This window comes from Arachis ipaensis, chromosome B6 (genome assembly GCF_059453495.1).
Source record: "Arachis ipaensis isolate K30076 ecotype BB chromosome B6, ASM5945349v1, whole genome shotgun sequence".
Classification (NCBI taxonomy): Eukaryota; Viridiplantae; Streptophyta; class Magnoliopsida; order Fabales; family Fabaceae; genus Arachis; species Arachis ipaensis.
This window is the reverse complement of record NC_142441.1, coordinates 109,217,610-109,225,192: the sequence shown is the minus strand read 5'-3', so window position 1 is coordinate 109,225,192 and position 7,583 is coordinate 109,217,610. Positions and strand designations below refer to the sequence as shown.

The window sequence follows — 7,583 nt, the reverse complement described above, 5'->3', positions numbered from 1 at the left end:
GCAACTTCATTCCAAAGAGAACTCAATGATTCAAAGAACAGAGAAGTAAGTGGGAGACTAAGTTTGGTGTTCACACACCAACTTAAGACTCAGATACTTACCCACACATAGTTGAGCTAACCACTCAAGTGCTTGAGAAGCAAGCAACTTCATCACTCTTTGCAGGAAAGGAAACAAGAATCTTAAAACATTAAGCAACAATTAGGAGAAGAAGAAGAAATCAAAGTGTTTCCTGGAAACAAAGAGAAAACAAGGAATTTCACAAGGTGGTATTGTTCCTTGATAATTCTTTAAAAAGGGCAAACAAAAGCATGCTTGTTCTGGTTTAAACTGTAAATGTTGAATCTTTCTAGAATGTGAAGTTTTTAGTATATTTGTCTGTTTATTGCTTTGAATAAAGTGAATGCCTAGATGTTTGGATATAACTTCACCTTCTTAAACAAGTGCTTGCCATGCTTGTTCTGTTTCCAAAAATAAAAGAAAAGTTTGAACAAAAGTAACTTGGCTCAATTAGTGACAAATCAAGTAGAATTAAATGGTGGTATGCATGCTTGATTGTTTAAGTCAGATCACTGGAAATAGAGTGTAGAATTATCATTTTTTTTGTGTAGAAATTGAAAACTGTCTATGGATCTTGATGAATAAATGTCTTTGGCCATGAAAAAGAAAGAAAAAGAAGAAGAAAAAGCCACTGAAAAAGGGCAACCAAAAAGCAAGAAAATTGAGAAAAATAAGCTAGGCACCAATGGTTTGAACTTCTGAGACAAATGCCTGTGGTGTTTATGTATTAAGGATATGCTTGGATGAAGAGGTTCTGAGGAGTGTTTCAACACTTGGTAACTTGGGTTAACTAACCCGGGATTATCAACCAAAAGTCCATTATCAAGAGCAACCTAAATACAAAACATTTAGTCACACAAAGAGGTGATGGGCACCAATGTCTCAAGAAGAAATGTGAACTAAAATGCCTGAAGTGGATATGTGTAGTGCACTGATAAGAAAAAGAAAATGCCAAAGGCTTGTGCAACACATGACACCAAGCAAACAAGGAGCAAAGGAGCTCTAAGAAAAAGAAAAGAAAAACAAAGAAGAGAAAAGTGCCAAGGACATAAGAATAACAAGAGGCCATAGCAGTGTTTGATGGATGCAATGAAAAAGTGATAATCTTACCTGATAAGAATGAAAAAGTGATGCTGCAACTTTCTGCATAAAACCCTTCTGAGGAACTTCAAATGCTTGCTAATATAGCCAATGTAATTGCTTTCTGTTTCATACTTTCTTCTTAAATAACTCAGGACTTGCTTAGGGACAAGCAAGTATTAAGTTTGGTGTTGTGATGCCAAGGCATCTTAGGCTAGTTTCACTAGTATTTTTCTGTTAGTTTTAGTGGTTTTATGCATTTTCTTGAGCTTAAAGTAACCAAGAATGGTTAAAAGAATAACAAAGCAATGAACCATCCAAACAATATGATTTTGATGCAAATTCCATGAGTTTTAGTTATATTACTTGAATGCTATGAATGGAAGATTTCTCATGAAATTGTGCAAGACTTTGATGCAATTGTTTGGATGATTTCAGGGAAGAAGAGGCTAGGCAAGGAAGCAACAAAGTCAATAAAGGAAGCTTGAATATCACATGTGGAGTTTAAGTTCCAGTTTAATCCTAAACTGGAGCTTAAACGCCAGAATCATGAAGGCTAAGAAATGCTGGAATTGAAGTTTAACCTCCAGTTTAACCTTAAACTGGAGGTTAAACGCCAGAATGGAAGTCTCACCAAAGAAGCATGTCCACGTTTAACCTCCAGTTTGACCTTAAACTGGAGGTTAAACGCCAGAAGTGAGAAGAGCACCAAGGGGGGAAGTTCCACGTTTAACCTCCAGTTTAACCTTAAACTGGAGGTTAAACGCCAGAAAGGGGAAAAGCACCAGGGAGCCACTTCCACGTTTAAGCTCCAGTTTGACCTTAAACTGGAGCTTAAACGTGTTCGACCAAGTTTCTCCTCCAGGGTTGCTTTCTCCATTTCCACGTTTAAGCTCCAGTTTAACCTTAAACTGGAGCTTAAACGTGTTCGACACCTCCAGGGCTACCTTTCTCCTCTTCCACGTTTAAGCTCCAGTTTAACCTTAAACTGGAGCTTAAACGTGTTCGACCTCCAGGGCTGCCCTTCCTATCTCCACGTTTAAGCTTCAGTTTAACCTTAAACTGAAGCTTAAACGTGTTCGACTACATGACTCTCCAGGGCTGCCTTCTTCCATTTCCACGTTTAAGCTTCAGTTTAACCTTAAACTGAAGCTTAAACGTGCTTCTACAAAAGGCTTCACTGGAAGTGTCTGGCGTTTAAGCTGCAGTTTAAGCTTAAACTGCAACTTAAACGCCACTCTTGGAAAAGGTTTCTGGGCCAAAAATATTGCGGTTTAAGTTAGTCTTTAAGCACAAACATTAACTTAAACTTACTCTGGCATGAAACCCAATTGAATATCATGGTTTATGGGATTGGGCCTGAAGGATTGATGAGTCTGAAATTTCAATTTGTTGAGTCATGTATTATTATTTGATTATCACTAAGTTGGCTCAATGAATGTTACAGAATTTGGATCAGCAGCCTCATCAAGATTATGGATCATAAACCCAAAGCAAAAGGAAAGCAGGGAGAGGCCTCAAAGCCCAAGAAACATAACAGAAGCTCAATATAGAAAGTGTATAAATAGGATAGAATTTAAGTTAGGAAGAACTGGGACTATTCATTTTAGCTAGTTTTCATATCTTTGTAATTGAATTCAGAGCTATGACTCACTAAACCCCCTTTCATTGGGTTAGGGAGCTCTATTGTAATTCAATGAATCAATAATAGTTTATCTTCTTCTTCAATCTTTTCTCTTGAATTTTGTTAGAAAGCTTCTCGATCTAATTCCATTGGGTAGTTGTCTTGGGAAAGAAACTACCCATAATTGGAATCCTTCGGAACCTTGGGAAAGGAATGGAGGATTCATGCTAGAGAAGCTTTCTCACAGTGAATTGGATTGGGGTTTGGATGGATATTGTGACATGTAATCCTACCAAATTGTGGTTCATGAAACTGTGTGGTATAATCAGTGATCGAGCATCATCTCTTCTTATGAACATTTAAACCAAGGGATTGGGAATTTGTTTGTTTTTAGAGAGAATTGGTGAGCCAAGGGATTGGGATCCAATCATATAAGATTGCCAAGCAAAATTCAATGAACGCATTGGTCGAGGAAGAGATAAACATGTTTTGATTCGGAGATCTCAATATCTCCTATTACCCAATGAATTTCCCATTTCTGATTTCCACTTTTTCTTTACATTCTGCAACTCAATTCATGCAATCACCCCCATTCCCTTTTAATTTCAGCAATTTAGCTTCTGCTCTTTAATTCATGCAATTTAAGATTCCGCCATTTAAATTTCTTGTCATTTACGTTTCCCGCCAATTTTACATTCCGCAATTCTCATCTAAATCTTGATTCCGCTCAACTAGAACACACTTCTAATCCGAATTGCTCACTCAACCAATCCTTGTGGGATTCGACCTCACTCTATTGTGAGTTTTTACTTGACGATAACCGGTGCACTTGCCGGAAGGAATTTTGCCGATCGTGCAATTTCCTAAATCGTAGCATAACAAGTTTATGCGCATCACATTCGAAGAACGAACAAAAGGGGGGTTACTGTTTAGGTAGGATAGATGGATGTAGTCCAATGGCTAAAGCTCTGCCTGCTTCTTGTGGACTGAACTCTCTTTAGGTTCCGAGTTGTTTTTGGGTAGGATGGTCGAATTTTTCTTCGCCACTAGTGGCAACGAAGTTCTTGGTAATTAACAACGGGGAAGGAAGATCTCCACTCATTTCATCCATTCAGTGCCTGCGGTGAGGCGCAACCCACAACAAACAAAGGGGAAAGTTTGCTTGCTGTAGCCCTTTTTTTGTAGACTAGGCTTGATAAGCTAAGCTATTTAAGCTCGAGAAGGGTAGGCTTGCAGCTTCGCCAGAGGCTACTAGGGGGGAGCTGTCGTAGAAGCTTTGCCCTTTGTACAGAGATTGTTATGAACTGACTAAATGACTAGCGGAACGCTAGCTAAGCTAATAAATAGTATAAGTTCCCTTCAATCAAATCAATAAGCTTTTTTTCAGGCCTCCTTCTTAGAACCCATTGAGGGGGGCCTCGGCCCAGGAAGGGGAGAGTGGCCGAGTGGTCAAAAGCGACAGACTGTAAATCTGTTGAAGTTTTTCTACGTAGGTTCGAATCCTGCCTCTCCCACTTGTTTGTTGTAGACTTCAGAGAAGGGAAAGGAGGCATTCGTCAGCGCAGGAAGGCCCGATTTCTTCTTGTCAATGCAAAGCTCCTTTTTTTTTTGCCGTGCCGTGAAGTTCAATTGTATCGTATGTTAGTTAGAGAGGTTGGCGAACTACTATGATCTATAGATTCCCTAGATATATCCAATCCCAACGAGAATAGAAGCGAGCCACTTCCGTTGTAGTCGTCGTAGTCTTTTAGCTTATGTAGTGGTCGGCCTTCCTACACGCACGCGCCCGCCAGAATGCCTCCTTGGTTCCGGACGAAGCCAAGCCGATACATACGATAGGCGAAGGCCATTTCATAGCGCCTGGGAACGCAAGTTTGATCGAGGATTGGGGAGGAGAGGTGGAATGGAAGAAAAGGCTCGGGATGGATTTTGGAGTCTTTGTGCGAGCCGTATGCGGTGAGAGTCGCACGTACGGTAACGAGGGGGGTTCGCGTCTATACGTGTAGTGTGGTGGTTGGGCCTACCCACCCTATTTGTTCCATTATCTATGGGTCTACTGGAGCTACCCACTTCGATCAATTAGCCAAGATTTTGACCGGATACGAAATCACTGGTGCTCGATCTAGTGGTATTTATATGGGGATTCTATCTATCGCTGTAGGATCCCTATTCAAGATCACTGCAGTTCCTTTTCGGGCGGCTGTAAAACGGAAGGCCGCTCATAGGTGGTAGGTTAGGGTGGGTGGTACCGCTCAGATTGCGGCCAATCTTCCTAACCGCGCGTGGGCCGGGCTTAGAGCGCGTGAAACTCATCACTATCTCGTAAGGGCGTTGAGACCATAGCATGTTAAACGAAAGCGTCGCTTTCTCTGTAGTGTTTTCACACAGCTGCCCGCCTAGAAGAGCCACTCGCTTCGTAGTGTTGTCACACAAGATAAGCACGCAGCCCGCCAGCTGGCCGGGCAAATCGAAGTTATCTTCCGGTCAACTGTCCACCCAGTGAAGTGCAAAAAATACAGTAGAATCACGCAACGCACGCTGCTGGTGTGCTTCCTGCCCGCGAGGAAAGAAGAGCGACAAGGTTTAGTTCAGATTTGACTGTTTGCAGCATGGGAGCGGATTACCCAAAAAATCCCTGGGAACAATGAAAAAAAAGATATCTCGGTAACAAAAACCATAGGGGGCTGTATTGGCGAGATCCAACGGTGAACAGCTGTCCAAAAGAAAAACCGCCTGGAAGTCCGAGGACCTTTAGTACCCTTTCCCCGAACCAGCAGCCTTTGTGCCAAGCAAGACCGCCCTTGTCCTTTCTCCATTCCGCCTCCTTCTTAGCTTTGTTCCAATAGAGTCTAAGGCAAAGCAAAAGTAAGTGGGTTCGTATGCCTACTTTACCTACTTGACGAAAGGGAACGAACTTAGTTTCGTTTCCGGGTTTATGGACTCCTTCCTTTTTCTTTTTTTTTTTTATGTCGTGACGCTTTGGTTACCGGCAAACGCTTCCAAAGGCGACCCTCTCGAGTTTCCGGCTGTTTCCTAGATTGAAGTAGCCTTTCTTTCGTCGCCCTAGCAAACGAAAGAAGTCACTATCAAACAGCTCGCCCTACTGAAGTACCAAAGGTGCACTCCGCCCGGCGACTAAGAAAGAAATTGGTTTGTGCTTTGATGTGATGAGGTCGCAAAGAGGGAGGCTCCTATTGACTAAAGGTTGGTTCTTCGGTTTCCTTTAGAATGAAAGTCGCTATGAAGCCCCTACTACTTATATTGACTTTGTTTGATTAAATAAAAAGGCGAACCCCAACAAAGCAAGTCGTATGGGGTGGGGTGCTTGTGGTAAGCTGCCTTGGATATGAGTATGAGGAATTCCTACAAAAAGGCAAAATCCGGTATTTGACGAAGGAAGATATATCTATCAATAGATAGGATTTAGTGTTCGATATAGGGGATAGGATCCATCTGCTCTTTTTCTCTCTCCATTTTTTTAGCGTTATATCTGATCTGCTCTCTCTAAAAAAAAATGGGGATTTATGATACATAGAAATCTAAGGGGTGTCTATTCTATTCCTCTTTAGAGTAGAGAAAAAAAAAAGATAGCTGAACGAGATATCTTTTTTCTATCTATCATTGATTCAATCTATGAATCAAGTCGAAAGACTTCTTTGGGTTCCCCGAAGCCCCGAATGGATTGTGGATCGTTTCTGCCAACGAAATGAACGCGGAGCCCGTTCTGAATGCTTCTCCGATCGGGAAGTTCTCGCGAAGAGAATAAGATGCTGCTCCCCCTCCCTCTGTCTTTTCTCGCTTTGCTAATCTTCCCTTCTAACGCGGGCCGGGCGGCGGCGGGCGCGGGAGGAAGAAACCTAAGAGCGTCTTCTCTCTCTTAGGTTTCTTTTTTTTTTCAGTGCAACACAGGCTTTTTGTCATCCCTGCAGCTTTCCAGATTTTGTATTGAACGTATGGCGTAGCTAGGATCTTCCAATCTTGAGCCTATCCTATGTTCAAACCAACCAAACCCACCCCCTATTTGAATAAGGCTGGAAAGAATGCCCGCCAAGTTCAGATAAGGGAATGCTTCCCCCAACCATTAAAGGAAAGGCTCGACGAAGGGAGATGCGGCGGGGGAAGGAAAACGCTTTCGGAGATCGAGATTCATTTTGTTTTTCATCGAAAACGAAGAAGGCCGAGGATGGCCTACGGTGCGTGTTATCTGAAGGGAACACGCTTTTTCGACCGCGGTGGTATGCCTGCATTTCTAGGCGGGCCCTCTCCTCGTTCTGCCCGCAGGCCCATTGGGATAGCAGCCTTCGGGCTTTGCTTGCCCTTGATATATCGGCCCGGGAAAGCGCTGGCAACAACAGAAAGGAAGGGGTCCATGTAGCTGCTGCGTCCGCCCCCTTCTTAGCCCCATTGACTAAGAAGGGGCTGCAGGTTCGGCATCTACTAAAAAAGAAAGAATCCACTTGAGATAACCACGCCTCTGCTAGGCAGCGTGTGGAATGGCCAAGAGCGGACCTTTTTGGATATATAATCCAAGTGGAGAGTGGGGTTACGGGAACAGCCGTCTGATGGAAAACCACTTTCACTTTTAGTTCAGAGAGCACTTTTTTCGTCGAGAAATCTTCGTTCCCTTTCGTGTGAATTCCCCTGCGGCGAATTCAAAACTGTTGGGGCCCCATCTCTCGAGCCCCGAAGAAAACCCCTCCCCTTCGGACTCCATATCCCTCCCTTTTGACTCTATATATGTGGGCACCTGATATCTATGAGGGTTCACCCATCCCGGTTACAGCATTCCTTTCTATTGCGCCTAAAATTTCTATTTTTG

At 42.8% G+C, this 7,583-nt stretch overlaps 1 non-coding gene across 1 annotated transcript; it reads left to right on the top strand.

The window, feature by feature from the left end:
- The first annotated feature begins 4,195 nt into the window (after positions 1 to 4,195).
- Positions 4,196 to 4,278, top strand: TRNAY-GUA (transfer RNA tyrosine (anticodon GUA)). Its single transcript has one exon. It is a non-coding gene; the product is annotated as a tRNA-Tyr (tRNA).
- Positions 4,279 to 7,583: the final 3,305 nt, after the last annotated feature.